Consider the following 16,849-nt stretch of genomic DNA (forward strand, 5'->3'; position numbering starts at 1 on the left):
GGCAATAAAGTCCACATTCCACCTCAAACTAAATGGAAAGAAACTCAAACATTTTCAGTATAATTCTGAAACACACAAGAATGTCCACTCTCTAGACCATACCTATTCAATAAAAATACTTTAATTCTCATCTAGAGCAATAAGACAACCAAAAGGGATCGAGCAGATACAAACTGGTAGGGAAAATGTCAAAGTATCTGTCATGTGAATGATAAGATTTACATATAAAGGACCATAAGAACTCTACCAAGAAATTTCGACAGCTGATTAACACTTTCAGCAAAGTAGCAGGTTGCAAAATTAGCACACACACACACACACACACACACACACACACACACACACACACAAAAGCAGTATTCTTCCTGCATTCAAATGGTAAAAACACTGAGAGAGAAATCAGGGAAAGAAAACCTTTTACAATAATAGCTTCAAAAAATTACCTTGGGTTAGCTATAATCAGGCAAAGGAAAGACTTATAAATAAAAACTTTAATATGTTGAAGAAATTTAACATCTTAGAAGATGGAAATGACTCCCATGTTCATGGATTTGTTGGATTAACATAAACAATATGACCACCCTATCTAAAACAATTTATAGATTCATTGCAATTCCTTTCTAAACTCCAATATAATTCTGCACAGAAATCGAAATGAAAATGTTCACAATGTTAAGCTTCGTATAGAAACATAAAACCCCTAGAAGGGCTAAGTCAATCCTGAATTATAAAATAACTACTCGAGGTATCACCATCTCTGACCTCAAATTGTACAACAGAGCTATGTAGTAAAAGCAGCATGGTATTGCAATACAAAGCAGACCTGTTTACCAATGAGTAAGGCTGGAATGGGGTAACAACTTCCAGTCTTTCCCACCCTGTCCCTGTTTCAACTTTCTTTCTACCTGTGTCCTTCCCTTCATCTTCCCCCAAATCCCCTCCTATGTTACTACAGAAGACACTAGACAAAAGTATTCTCTATTTCATGGGCTCTGAACTCTTCTAGCATGGCTTTGATCTTTCCTATAGCCCAAGCTACATAGTAGAGGCTGACCTAACCTCCTAATCCTCCTGCCTCCATCTCCTAACTGTTGGAGCTATAGGACGGATGGCCACTGACAGCTGGATATTTATTTACTTATTTATTGCTTACAGTTTTGGTTTTTAAAATAGCTTCTGTTCTAGTATAATATATCCTGATTAAAGTTTCCCCTCGCTTAGTCCCTCCCATTCACTACTACCTCTCCTCCCTTCCAGATCAGTTCCTTTCTGTCTCTCATGAAAAAAGACCAGACTTAAAATAGAGAATGCATCACAAATCCGCATGTCATCTTTACCCAGTAGCCATGCTAATGTTCTCCCGATTGATCCAATTTTATTATATGTACTGCCAAAGCTAGCTCTTGATATTTACTTTCTTTTTTCCATCTTTATTAAATTGGGTATTTCTAATTTATATTTCAATTATTATTACCTTTCCAGGTTTCCAGGCCAACATTCCCCTAACCCCTCTCCATCCCCTTCTTTATGGTTGTTCCCCTCCCAATACTCCCCCCATTACCGACCTCCCCCCAACAATCCCGTTCACCGGGGATTCAGTCTTGGCAGGACCAAGGGCTTCCCCTTCCACTGGTGCCCTTACAAGGCTATTCATTGCTACTTATGAGGTTAAAGTCCAGGGTCAGTCCATGTATAGTCTTTGTAAAGTGGCTTAGTCCCTGGAAGCTCTGGTTGGTTGGCATTGTTGTTCATATGGGGTCTTAAGCCCCTTCAAGCTCTTCCAGTCCTTTCTCTGATTCCTTCAACGGAGGTCCTGTTCTCAGTTCAGTGGTTTGCTGCTGGCATTCGCCTCTGTATTTGCTGTATTCTGGCTGTGTCTCTCAGGAGAAATCTACATCTGGTTCCTGTCAGCCTGCACTTCTTTGCTTCATCCATCATATCTAGTTTGGTGGCTGTATATGTATGGGCTACATGTTGGGCAGGCTTTGAATGGGCGTTCCTTCAGCCTCTGTTCTAAACGTTGCCTCCCTATTCCCTCCCAAGGCTATTCTTGTTCCCATTTTAAAGAAGGATTGAAGCATTTGCATTTTGATCATCCTTCTTGAGTTTCATGTGTTCTGTGCATCTAGGGTAATTCAAGCATTTGGGCTAATAGCCACTTATCAATGAGTGCATACCATGTGCGTTTTTCTGTGATTGGGTTACCTCATTCAGGATGATATTTTCCAGTTCCATCCATTTGTCTATGAATTTCATAAAGTCATTGTTTTTGATAACTGAGTAGTATTCAATTGTGTAGATGTACCACATTTTCTGTATCCATTCCTCTGTTGAAGGGCATCTGGGTTCTTTCTAGCTTCTGGCTATTATAAATAAGGCTGCTATGAATATAGTGGAGTATGTGTCTTTGTTATTTGTTGGAGCAACTTTTGGGTATATGCCCAAGAGAGGTATAGCTGGATCCTCAGGTAGTTCAATGTCCAATTTTCTGAGGAACCTCCAGACTGATTTCCAGAATGGTTGTACCAATCTGCAATCCACCAACAATGGAGTAGTGTTCCTCTTTCTCCACATCCTCGCTAGCATCTGTTGTCACTGGAATTTTTGATCTTAGCCATTCTGACTGGTGGGAGGTGAAATCTCAGGGTTGTTTTGATTTGCATTTCCCTTATGACTAAAGATGTTGAACATTTCTTTAGGTGCTTCTCAGCCATTCGGCATTCCTCAGCTGTGAATTCTTTGTTTAGCTCTGAACCCCATTTTTTAATAGGGTTATTTGTCTCCCTGCAGTCTAACTTCATGAGTTCTTTGTATATTTTGGATATAAGCCCTCTATCTGTTGTAGGATTGGTAAAGATCTTTTCCCAATCTGTTGGTTGCCGTTTTGTCCTAACAACAGTGTTCTTTGCTTTATAAAAGCTTTGTAGTTTTATGAGATCCCATTTGTTGATTCTTGTTCTTAGAGCATAAGCCATTGGTGTTTTGTTCAGGAAATTTCCTCCAGTGCCCATGTGTTCAAGATTCTTCCCCACTTTTTCTTCTATTAGTTTGAGTGTATCTGGTTTGATGTGGAGGTCCTTGATCCACTTGGACTTAAGCTTTGTACAGGGTGGTATGAATGGATGGATCTGCATTCTTCTGCATGCTGCCCTGCAGTTGAACCAGCAGCATTTGCTGAAAATGCTATCTTTTTTCCATTGGATGGTTTTGGCTCCTTTGTCAAAAATCAAGTGCCCATAGGTGTGTGGGTTCATTTCTGGGTCTTCAATTCTATTCCACTGGTCTATCTGCCTGTCTCTGTACCAATATCATACAGTTTTTTTCACTATTGCTCTGTAATACTGCTTGAGTTCAGGGATAGTGATTCCCCCAGAAGTCCTTTTATTGTTGAGGATAGTTTTAGAGTCAGAGTTCTAAATGTTTTGGTTTAGGACAAGAATGCATCAACATACACAATGAATTTATTTCTCCCTTCTAGAATTCCTCATGTTTAGGGGACTATGGCCTCAGGTAATAGTTGTTCAAGAAATGCCACTGAAGCTATTCCTAAAAGATTTAGGGATCTCAAGCCACTCTTTTCAGCAAAGTTGTTAGGAGTACTCCTTTCCTTTAAATAGTTTAGCTAGAGTGGCCACAGGTAAGTTGGAAATTTTGTTGGAAACAGATGTAAGAAAGATGGATGTCTTATACAACGTAGGAGAGATTATTTCTGCCCATGGGAAGATCTGCATTTCCATTAAAATTTGAAAATCTGAATTACATATGTGGATATCATAGGTGATGTTAAGAAGGCAGAGGATATCAGAAATGTTCAGTATTTCTTAGTACCATTAAGGATACATAACAAAATTTTTGTGCCACGTATTTGGTACATATCTGAAACCCAAACATTTAGGAAGCTGACACAGAGTATCCTTGACTGTGATCTAGCCTGATCTACAAAGAAAGAATCTATTTAAAAACAAACAAACAAACAAACAAACAGACAAACAAAACCCAGAAAACACTAAAATGGACTGCGGGTGATGACACATGGCAACAATCTTAATACTCATGGAAAGCAGTGGCAGGGGTATGTCTGTGAGTACAAGGCCAGCCCAGTCTCCACAATGAATTCTAGAACAGTCAGAAGTAAATTCCCTTAACATAGGAACTGGGATGCTGTCATAGCAATCATACCTTGTTTCTCCCTTTTCCTACAGATATATCATGAAAAATATTTATCTCAACATTGTATGAATGAACATAAAGATCTTTTCATAACCTGAAGCTTGAGGTTTTGTCCTATTTACAGAGTTCATTGCCTTACAAAAGCTTTTCAATTTCATGAGGTCCCATTTGTCAGTTGTTGATCTTAGAGACTATTGGTGTTTTCTGTTCTGGAAAATTTTCCCTGTGCCAATGCATTCAAGGCTCTTCCTAATTTCTCTTCTGTTAGAACCAGTGTATCTGGTTTTATGTGGAAGTCCTCTTACCCATTGGACTTGAGCTTGATAGATATGGATCAATTTGCATTCTTCTATATACAGACCACTAGTTAGCCCAGCACCATTTGTAGAATATGCTTTTTTCCCCCCTACTGTATGAGTTTGACTACTTTGTCAAAGATCAAGTGTCCATAGGTGTGTGGTCTTATTTCTGGGTCATAATTCTACTCCATTGATCGATTTGTCTGTCTCAGTACCAACACCATGCAGTTTTTATCACTGTTGCTTTGTAGAACAGCTTGAGGTCAGGGATGGTAAAGAATTTCCTTCAGAAATTCTTTTATTGTTGAGAATTTTTTTGCTCCCCTGGGGTTTTTGTTTTTCTATATGAAGTTGATAATTTCTCTTTCTATATCTGTATAGAATTGTGTTGGAATCTTAACGGGAATTGCATTAAATCTGTTGATTGCTTTTGGGAGGATGCCTATTTTGTTATGTTAATCCTACAATCCTTGAGCATGGGACATCTTTCCATTTTCTAAGGTCTCCTACAATTTCTTTCTTCAGAGACTTGAAGTTCTTGTCATACAAATATTTCACTTGTTTGATTAGAGTTATACTAAGACATTTTATATTATTTATGATTATTGTGTCATTTCCCTAATTTCTTTCTCAACTCATTTATCATTTGTATAAAGGAAGACTATTGTGGTTTTGTTTGTTTAGTTAATTATATATCCAGACACTTTGCTTAAGTTGTTTATAAACTGTAGATGTTCTCTGGTGTAATTTTGGGAGTTGCTTATGTATATTATCTTATCATCCACAAACACTGATACCTTGACTTCTTCCTTTCCAATTTATATAACCCTATATCTAATTGAGGGCTAGTATCCAAAATACACAAAGGCCTCAAGAGGTCAGACTCCAAAAAAAAATTGAAATAACCCAAGTGGGGTACAGAGCTAAACAAAGAATTCTCAAGAAAGTAATCTTGAATGGCTGAGAAGCCCTTAAAGAAATGCTCAACATCCTTAGTCATCAGGAAAATGCAATCAAATGACTGCGAAATTCCACTCTATACCAATCAGAATGGCTAAGAACAAAAATTCAAGGACAGTACATGCCTGTAAGAATGGTTGGGAAAAGAGGAACATTCTTCTGTTACTGGTGGGATTATAAACTGGGATAACTGCTCTGGAAATCAATCTGGTGGCTTCCCAGAAAACTGGAAGTAATTCTACCTGAAAACCCCACTATACCATTCCTGAAAATGTATCCAAAAGATGTTCTACCATACCACAAAGACATGCTCCACTGAGTTTATAGCAGCCTTATTTGTAATGGCCAGAAGCTGGAAACAACCCAGATGTCCTTCAGCTAAAGAATAGATACAGAAAATATGGTTCACTTGCACTATGGAATACTATTCTTCTATTAAGAACAAGGACATCATAATTTTTGCAGGCAAATGGATAGAACTAGAAAATATCATCTTGAGTGAGGTAACCTAGACCCAAAAGGACATACAGAGCGGTCGTAGCAGTTGACTGAGACAAATGTAGATACTTAGAGCCAACCATTGGATTGAGGTTGGGAACCCATATAGAGGAGTTGCGGGAAAGACCGAAGGAGCTGAGGGGGATTGCAACCCTATAGGAAGAACAACAGCATCGACTGACTTGGATCCCTCAAAGCTCCCAGAGACTAGGCAAAAACCGAAGAGCATACATGGGCTGATCTGTGGCCCCAGGTATATGTGTAGTGAAGGACTACCATATGGGAGAGGATGTGCTTAATCTTGTGGAAGTTTGATGCCCCAGGGAGGATGAATGCTAGTGGGGGTGAGGAGGAGGTGGGTGAGCGGGTGGGGGTAACCCCTCAGAGGCATGAGGAATGGGTGAATAACTCAGGGAGAGGGGACAAGGAAGGGGGCAACATTTGTAGTGTAAATAAATTAGATGATGATGATGATGATGATGATGATGATGATGATGATGATAATAATAATAATAATAATAATAATAATAATAAAGACCATACAATTTTCCTAAATTTGTATGGCTAGATTTTCATTAATGTCACCATTGACAGCTAACTGATTCTCATCTTTGGACTAAAAATGATATCTTCACATAACCCACCAAATTACAAAAGCAGAACAATGGAGTTTTAAATTTGTATATCCTTAAAAATACGTGTAGTACTTCATCAATTCCCAAGCATTCCCAGAAGGGGATCATTTCCAACCCGTGTTAAGAAAGTATTCTGAGGAGTCACATCAGAACTCAGTGAGGAGCTACCACTGTCACTGGGTGACTGGATTATCAGTGCCTTATGCTACTACACCTGCCAGAGAAACTGACCTGAGTTATGAAACACAACACCAGGAAATCCTGGCTCATCGATAGCCTCACACTCTTTCAGAGAAGCCTGTAAATCAGCCCTTAGCCACTTACCCATACCATGATATTTCTTTAGGTAATACACACTTTGTTCCTTTTTCATCCTTTAAGCCTTTCCCTGGTTGAGTTAAAGAATATCCCTTTAGTTCTTATCCTCAGAATCTATTGATTACTTTTTGGAGCTATTAGCTACCCATTGTTTTCTCAAATAATAAAGAGGCCACTGTAATCTTTAAAGGAGTTGGACAATTTTATGCTACAGCTAACTTCTCATTTTCTTGAAGAAAACACCAATATCGTATTTCAAATTTGTTCTGAAACTGTCTGCATCCCCTACAAACACACAGACACAGACACACACATGCACGCACGTGCACATGCACACGCACACCCACACATGCACACAAACTAAATTATCACTTATTTGTCCTCATTAAACTTCATCTTACTTATAATCACCTTGTTTAATTTGTCAAGGTCCTCATAAATTCTTAAAGTGTGGTTCAAGTCAATAATCACCCCTACTCAATGAAGAGTAATCTGCATATTTAATAAGCTCACTCCCTATTCCATATTTCAAATCAACACTGAAATGTTAATTAGTATCCAGACCAATGCTGACTTGTGAAAAACTACTTTATTCAATATACCCTTCAAGGCTGACATTGAACCATTGATCATTACCTTGCATATGGCCTATTAACAAGCTATGTTACAATAATACACACGAATCCTACATAAAACAATGGTCCAATAAAATACAGTGTGAATTCAAATAAACAATCAATAGTAATTTGTAAACTTGTTCATAGATCTTTTTAAGACATTCAAAATATTAATTATATCATCAAAATCTTTGAGTCCGGGTATCAGTGGAGACTGAGGAGAAAGAAGTTAAATAACTGTAAACTACTTTAGTAGCTAACAGAAAGATCAAGTGAAACATTCTCTCACAGTAATATGACAAGTTAGGGTGTTCGTGAATCTTAGCACAAGCAGAGATGGTGCTTCTTCACAACAGAACTGGAGACCAGAGCTCTACTGATAATTTAAAATTCCCCACTGCCAAAAAGATGTAGTCCCTCTCAATGCAGTGAGTCTGGGGATTTTTCCAAAACCCTCATTTGTATTTTCAACAAGGATTCAGAGAAATTGTATTCCATCTAAGTGATATTTTGTTTTCAATCAACTTCAACTAATGTTGGTATAGCGGATCCATCTGGCTACTGAGACATCCTGGAAATGCAAGGTTCAAATGCCCGAACTGCAAATGTACCTCCAAACTAAATTCAACTGGAAATCGAAAGTATTGGCAGCGTTTTCTCATGGAAACCTCAGACATTTTGGAGTAGAGCCCAAGCCACCTGCTGCTGACCCTGCTCCTCATCCTCCCCGTTCTGGTCCTTTCTCTCACACTTGGCTCTTCCCCAACCTCATCTTTAGCGTCAGTGCTTGAGAATGAGGAGTCTACTAGGAGTGTTGTGTGTGCGTAGGAGAGGAGGATAAAGCCATCAAAGTGAATCGTGTATGCTTAAATGGCAATACAAGGAGAAACTAAAAACATTGAAACTAATGAAGTCTAACAGCTCCGGGGTGTAGGAAGGAGGCAAACACACCAAGGTTGCTGGCAAGGTGGAGGATGCATGAGTGGAGAAGGAGAGAAAGTGGTAGTTTAAAAACAAAAGCAGGAAAAGAAGACAGAGGTGTGGCTATGAAAGTCTTTGACATTTCCTTTATTTTTTCTTTCCTTTTTTTTTTTTTTTTTGCACTGGCATACATTCATTGTTCATAGTGCTGTTTCAGACATCATTTACTTTGAGCACCTTACCTGCATCGCAGCTGACAGCTATTTGGCAATTCTAAAACTTGTCTATTGTGAGTTGAGTTGGAAAAAATGGATATTCAAGGACCCGTGTGCTAAGTTTTCCTAGAATCTTTTTGTTATAGCTTATAGTATGCTACTTCTCTCTCTCTCTCTCTCTCTCTCTCTCTCTCTCTCTCTCTCTCTTTCTCTCTCTCTCCATCCATCCATCCATCCATCCATCCATCCACCCATTTGTCTATTTATCATCTATCTATCTATCTATCTATCTATCTATCTATCTATCTATCTATCATCTATCAATCTATCTATCTATCTATCTATCTATCTATCTATCTATCTATCTATCTATCTACCTACCTATCGATCGATCGATCGATCTTGCTCTGTAGAACATGCTGGCATCAAACTTGTAAAGTTCCCCTTCTCTGACTCCCATGTGCTGATATTAACGGAACACATCACACTGGCACAGTGTATTTTTAGGTTTCTGAGGAAATTCCATAGTTCTGTGCACAGTGGAAAGATCACTTTATATCATCAAAAGCAGCAACTCCATTTCCTTAGCAGAATTTACTTTTACTCATTTTCCTTATAAGAGACTTTTGGATGCTGAGATAGGATCTCAAAGTAATTTTAATTTGCATTTTCCCAAAGTCTAAGAATATTTAATTTGTCATGTTTGTTGGTCAATTCCCTTTCTTGTGAGAAGAGTGTCTTCATTTCATTAGCATGTTCACTGATCACATTATTTTGTTTGGGTACTAGGTTTTATGATTTCTCAGATATTGATGCTCTATCAGGTATGCAGATAACAAAGATACTTTACTCTTTGTTGGTCCGTCTCTTCATTTGAATAATGTTTACTTGCCATGCAGAAACTGTTATATTTTATATAATCCTACTGATCAATTCTTAGGATTATTTGCTGAGCTCCTGGAATCCTTTTAAGTAAGACCTTGCTTATGGCCAACTCCTGAAGAGTTTCTTCTAATTGTTTCAAAATTTGACTTATAATAAAGTATTTGATATATTTTGAAATTATTTAAACAAGGGCAAACACTAGATTTTTCACTCTATGTGTGGAAACATGACCCTTCTATTACTATTAGTGGAATAGGTAATAATGCTTCCTCAAAAATTTGTTCAAAATCACATGGACATAATTGTATATATCTAATTCCAAGTTGCTCTTTTCTTTTCAACTCTACTTTATTGACTGAAATGTTTGTTTTGTGTCAGTTTCTTGAGATTTTTATTACCATAGTGCCATGCTGTAAGCTGAGGTTGGAAATTGTGCTTTATTATAACATTTTTAGCATTGATTTTTCTGCTTAGTATTACATTTGCCATTTGGATTATTTTTTCTTTTATATGAATTATAGACTACTTTGTTTTATCCATTTCTGTAATGGATACTCTTGGTAATTTTATTGGGATAACGACACTTTTAACACTTTACCCGTATTTAGTTTTCCAGTCCATAGATCCATTATTATGAATATTTTCTTGTATCTTTTAAATATCATTTTCTGTGCTCTATAACTTTAAAAGTGCTCTTGCTGTTTGCTATAGGTATTATGATTTCTTATTATTGTTTTTTCCTTTATTTAGTTTAGTAAAGCTACCAATTTTGCATGTTGTTTCAATGTGTGTATCTGTTTCAAGAATATTCTTGTAGAGTCTTTAAGGTGTCCTTTGTATAATATTAAAACATGCACAAATAAGTATTATTTTTTCTAATTGTGTACATCTTGAGTATGTTTGACTATATCATGTATATTCTATAGAACTGGCATAAGATTAAGGACTTTAATTTTTGTTTATAACAACGTTTTTCTTTCTGCTTTCATTATGATGCATAGCTTTACTGACTATAATAGCCTGACACAGCAGTCATTGTCTTTTAGAAGTTATTTTCTGATGACTTCTCTTTTTTGTATGATGTCTTTCTCTTATAGAGTTTAATGTTCTTTCTTTGGGAAGTTATTTTCTGGTCTTGTTCATTTACTGGTCCTAGTATCTCATATAACTGGATGGCTATTTCTTTCCTTAGACTTAATAAAATTTCTCTGAGACCTTTATTAAGTATGTTTTCTGTACCTTTAGATCAATGTTCTTCTCACTCTTTAATGTTGATTATTGGCAGATTTGGTCATTTGATGCTCTCCCATTGATTTTGTATATTCTGCTCATAAATTATTATTGTCATTTTGGGAATGTGAATAATCTGCATTATCTTAAAGCCCTCATATTCTATTTTTCTCTTGACTTAGTCAACTGGTGAGGCTTTCCATAGAGATCTTAACAGACTTATTGGAGATATCATTTCCAAGATTTCAATTTGAAGTTTTCACCATTTATATATTTTATTAATTTCTCATTTCATAGCCTATTTTGACTTCCTTACATATATGAGCTATTAGTGCTCAGTTGAGTTCATTCCATATTTAACCATGTGTTCACTAATTTTGTTGAACATTCTTATGATCATTTGCTTATTCCTTTGGGATTTCATATGACTAAGTAGTGATTTTCCAAGGAATTATGTTGCCTGTATTTTTATGTTTCTTGTGTTTCTACACTGAGACTTGTATATCTGTGATAAAGTGTTTGAAATTAAAAAAAAGAAAAACACTTGTTTTATTTTCATGGGAGCATGTGTAACATTCAGATAGAAATGGGATATGGTAGGACCAAGATATTTTCTCCCCTATTTTCTTGGTCATCTAAGTTAGTAGATAACAGTCAGTCCATGTCTCTAGGAAACCAGTCTTTGAATCCAGATCTGTTATGAAAATAAAGTATAAATGGCAGACACGACTACAATATTCTGATATGACTACCCTGAAGATATATTTCATAGTCAATTTTTAAAAAAATATTTTTCAACTTTAATAATTTTCAGAATAAAGGAGCATGCATATATGATGTGTACTAAGATATTATATAGTGAATACAGGAATAGAAAGTAAATAAGTAGAAATAATCTAGTATTTAGTTTTAGAGAAACAGTAAAAATTAGAAGAGAGAAAGTAAATAGTCTGGGAAAACAATACAGAGATGGGGAATCAATAAGGCTATTTTACTTAAAAAAGGAAAGAAAACTGTATTAGATTGATATCTTAACCTCTTAACCCCCCTCCCCCCAACTTGTGGCTAAGGGAGGGAGATCCACAAATTCACACCAACTTGTTTTCACTGACAAACCTAAAACAAGAACAAAACAAAACAAAAAACAGGAAGAGGATAGACCAAACTGATTCTCTAATCTGAAATTAGATAGTACATACAGGAAGTATAAAAGCAAAGAGATCTGTGCAGGAGAGTAGAGGCTGCTGTTCTCCCCAGCATGGAACAGGTACACATCCTTTCTCAATATGGCTGACTCTGGTGGTTGAGACTTGATTTCCATAATCCCATGTCTCAGAGTATAATCTTCTACCAGCTACTTTAGGGTCTGACTTTTTTCTTTGAGTTATTGAACCCATGAATTAGTGTAGTACCCACCATATGCTAGGCTAGTGCTCCACCACTGACTTATTAATATTGATCATTTCTATCATTGTTCTTCCCATACTAGTTTCCCAAAAGTATGTCCCCTATTCAAATGCCATCTATTTATAGACTGGTGCTCTAGTAAACTGCCCAGCACAGGGTTTTGACTAAGTGTATAAAAACTTGTGGGAGGAGATATTTCATCAGACTTCTCACAGGAAATGAAACTATCAAGAAGATTAGAAAAGATAGGAATTCATATCTTGAATATTTAACAATTTTCTAGTGGAGAGAGACAAAGCTGGAAGATGAGGAACATTGTGAGGGAGAAGAGGAAGTCTGAGAGAGGAATAGAGGGAGGGTGGGAGGGAGGGGAAGGGGGAGATTGATTTATCATATTAGAGACTGCAAGGGCTCATTGGGTCTCCGGGAATGACAAATAAAGTGGGAGACAGCATTTAATTAAGTACCCAGTGAAGGATGCATTTGAAAGACCAACACATACGTCCTCGGGTTTTGCTTCCTTTTTTAGAAGATAAAATTCTGTCTAGGACACCCAGATAGCTCCATGCTCATAAAACATCCATCACTGTAGTACTTATGTGCCAAGATAACTAAGCCATCTCAACTCTGAACAATACAGAGTTGGGAGATGAATGCCTTCCTGTGTCTGCAGTGCCCACGAGTTCTGGAGCTAAGCCTCCACAATTCTGCGGAGATGAAACATAGAAGCAGAATGAATCAAGCCCAGCTTCCCTCAACCATCCTGACAGTGGCTGTTCCTAATAAAGTGTGCAATTCCCTACTGAGAGCTCTGAAATAGGCTTCTATGGAACAATTGAAGGGAGAGTAGGTGAGATACTGTGTAAAGCAAGGGAGTGTATCATTTGAGGGCTTCTTCGCTCTTATATAAAATAACAGCATGAAGGAGTGACTTCATTGTTTCTTTTGTGTTTTATGTGGTTGATATGCACATTGTAGACTTGAGCAGTCTCAAGCTAAATTCAAGAAATCCTTTTCTGGTTATTTATTGGCTGAATATTATTTGTAACAACTATGCTCTCAGTATTTAATTAGGTACTACATAAGATCCTTCCCAGGTTGATACAACAGTGATTAAAAGCAGCCCTTGAGGAAATGCATTTTAATTAAAAAGATAAAACAATAGAGCAACATGCCAATACAAGGCCAGATAGAGTTCACAGTGTGGTGGTGGCAGACAGGTGTAAGAGGTTTGAAACAGAAAGACACTAAAATCTATTCTTGGATATGGGGGAATCTACATAGAAGTGCTCTGTGAGATATTGATTATGACAAGAGAAAATAAAGATGACTTATTAAAAATACTTGTTTAACAATCTGACTCACAATTATTGCCAGTCACTGACAGCAGCTTCATTGGATGCTGTGGTTATGCACTAAAGTGAAACCATCAAGTGAGTCATTCCTTTAATTTATATTTATGCTTAAATTATAGTTGGGCTTGGCTGAAATTGTGCCCCCCACACCTTTTGGTTTTGGATAGGATTAGAGTATCAAGTGACAAGGCCCAGTGACAATTACCTTGAAAAGTGGGCCACACGATTGGCAGTGGCATTTGTGACAGAAACAATACATATCAGCAAATATATCACAGATTTCCTTGAATGTGGATAAGAGGAAGGAGGATGTGACTGGGCAAATCAAGGAGGAGGAAAACCTTTGTGTGGATGGCATAGTGGTGCATTTCGATTATAGTGGTAGCTAGACAATTCTTTGCCTGTGATAAATGGCATGTAGACCATTACAATGTAAAGTTTTCCCTTCATATATTCACACTAATGAGGTTGTACAAGTTTTATCATTGACATGATCAGATCTCTTCTTGTAACATAGCTTGTTTTTATAGGTCCTGGAAAGAACTATTATCTCAGTTTATTTGATTCAAGGGAATCAATAACTCAGTATTTTGTTTGGTTAAACATCAAGGATTGTGATAGCCAATGTACCAAATGTGAACTTATAAGATGCCTTTGAGTAGAGACCAAGATTACTTACAGTTCTACAGAACAAAATTAATCAAGTGTGGTCACAAAAATTAATCATACTGTACAGTTACAAAAGTGTAGAGCTGAACAATCATGCCTTCCTGGAACTCTGTTTATTTTGATGTTAAATGATAAATAGCTTCTGGAAAAGTATAATAACGTAAGGGCAGATATGATGCTGGTATAACCCGGTTGAGTGTGGCTCTGTACATGTTACTGGGGACTGAACTCAAGATCTGGGTCAGGTCAACCAGGTGAACTTCTGAGTTACAGTCTCAGCCCTTACCTTTCACCATTGCCATTTTCCCCTGGCTACCAATAGAAAATCAAGCATTCTTCTCTCAAAATTTATGCATGTGAGTGATTTGTCTTTGTGAATGTGCATAGCATGTGTGTGTCTTGTAGCCATGGATATCAGAAAAGAGTATCAAATCCCCTGGACCTTGAGCTGTGGATGGTTGTGATTCAGCATGCGGTGCTAGGAATTGACCCTGGTTCTGCAAGAGCAACAGGCACTCTTAATCACTAAGCCATCCACGGCCTCAACCGACATTGCATATTTTAAGTAAACAAGCAAACAAACAACAACCACAATTAAAAAGGAAAAGGTCACTAAGATTTTCTCCCTTGGAATCTGAACTAGTCATCTCATTTGTCAACCTATCATGTCCTGTCATTGAAGGGTAAACAATGGGTTAACTTTTACCAGAAAAATCCATTCCTCACAATTTAGATCGTTGCTAATCTGTTCAAGAGGACCTGTATTTTTCTGTCTGAGTGGCATTACTCTATTTCCTTCTTCCATTTCTGTCTGGAGAAGAGTCTCTGGTTTGAGAGAATGAAGATATACATAGTGTATGTTGGCCAATGGCATAGCAAATTTGGGCTGAATGAGAAGTGTTAACACTCAATGTTTAATTCAGTGAGAAGCTAATTTTATGAATACCAGAGCTTAAGATGGCACTGCGTGAGGCTGTGGAAAGTATATTTTCTAGGAGAAAATAGAGTGGGAACTTCTCACGAAACTGATTACTTACAGATGGAACTGTAACGAAGCAGAGTTACTGGCATCTGTGTTTACCAACAAAGGTAAGACATGAGGTCTGAAGTTCTCTATAACTTTGGGGAGAGAATCAGACTAAGTTATTTGATTTTGATTCTTTCCCAAATTACTCTGGTGATAGCATTAGGAAGTAGAAATTTATTACACCCACGGAAGAGTTTTCATAACGGCTGTTGGCAGTAGAAAGGAATAATTTAAAGGAAATGAATGCTCAGTTACTTTGGAGTGTAGTACTGCACTTGAGGGAAACATCATGCAAAATTACATTTTCTCCTACTAAATTTTGCTTTTGAAGGAACCTTCGGGGAATACAGATTTGGAAGTGGTGTCTACCTCCACCATTATAGTAGTCTAAAGAGGAACTGGTGCTGGAATCTCAGAACAACTAAACACAGAGATGCACACATATATCATGATCCTATCACCCTCAGCAAAACAGTGGCTCAAACAAACTGGGGAACCAGCACTGGATAAGGAACTAACTGCAGTGTCAAGACTGTGGTTTGGTAATCAGTTGACAAAGGTTAGACAACTAACATCAGTGCTATCTGGGTGATCCTGAGCATTTATCGTCTAAAGTTCAGTTTCTTCATTTACAAAATGGAAATAATGGTAATATGTTGTGACAGGTACTTTGAGGAATATATGAGATACTAACTGCAAAATACTTAATCCCTGGATCATCATAAGTCCTCAGTAAGTGTTAGCCATAATAATTTTACTATTTTGATTACTGTTGTATTTATGAGACCATTCATTTATGTTCATTTATTTAAAATAGGTAAAGACTAAATATAAACAAAAGTTTAAGCATATCTAAGTGAGCCAGGTCAGTTGTGAATTACTATAGAGAGTGTATTTTTAGAACTGTGTGCTCATGAAGTAACACCAACATGGCTACCTAAATTAACCTGAAGAAGGACAACAGCAATAAACATATAAACATGGACAAGGTGGGTGGAAGCCTGAAACTTCTGAAAGCAGAGGAAAATCTTCTCTAGGAATGAGCATACCACTTGGTTATTCAATGCCAAATGGTTACCCCCAAATAATACATACATGTAACATTATACAGACTGAGTGGGTTATATTACATACTTATGAATACACACTCACATACACATGCATGCACACACACACACACACACACACACACACACACACACACACACACCAGCAAGAGAGTACCTGAGAAGGTTAGGAGAGAAGAAGGAAAGGAAGAAATGGTGCAAAAAATATTTTAATAAGGTTAAGACTCCACTTTGCTCTGAAAAGCAATTTTTCCATTTCCTATCTGCTAAGGCATTGATCAGCCGAGATATCACTAAGCTAATGAAATGAGCCAAACGCAGAAACACAATTGCTGTAGTACAAAGACAAATACATGGAAACAAAGACCAGGTCGGTGGTGAAAGATCTGTGGAATGGTGGAAGGAAGGAGATGCTTATCCAAAGGCACAAAGAGGTTTACAAAATGAACCCTTAGGGGATATTTAATAAATATTATGGGCAGTAATAGATGTGTTAGCTAATCTAATTATAGGAATTTATATATAATGCATATGCATATCAGGTTGTCACAATTTGCATGCTCAATTTTTCTTTGA

The 16,849-nt window shown here is 37.2% G+C and overlaps 1 protein-coding gene and 1 non-coding gene across 3 annotated transcripts in view; both read right to left on the bottom strand.

Annotated features, from left to right (window-relative positions):
* The window catches only part of Grid2 (glutamate ionotropic receptor delta type subunit 2), a 1,431,657-nt gene that overhangs the window by 260,256 nt on the left and 1,154,552 nt on the right, over positions 1 to 16,849 (bottom strand). The window lies entirely within an intron of this gene.
* Positions 1,297 to 1,403, bottom strand: LOC116904646. Its single transcript, XR_004388349.1, has one exon. It is a non-coding gene; the product is annotated as a U6 spliceosomal RNA (small nuclear RNA).

Source organism: Rattus rattus, chromosome 6 (genome assembly GCF_011064425.1).
Source record: "Rattus rattus isolate New Zealand chromosome 6, Rrattus_CSIRO_v1, whole genome shotgun sequence".
Taxonomy (NCBI): domain Eukaryota; kingdom Metazoa; phylum Chordata; class Mammalia; order Rodentia; family Muridae; genus Rattus; species Rattus rattus.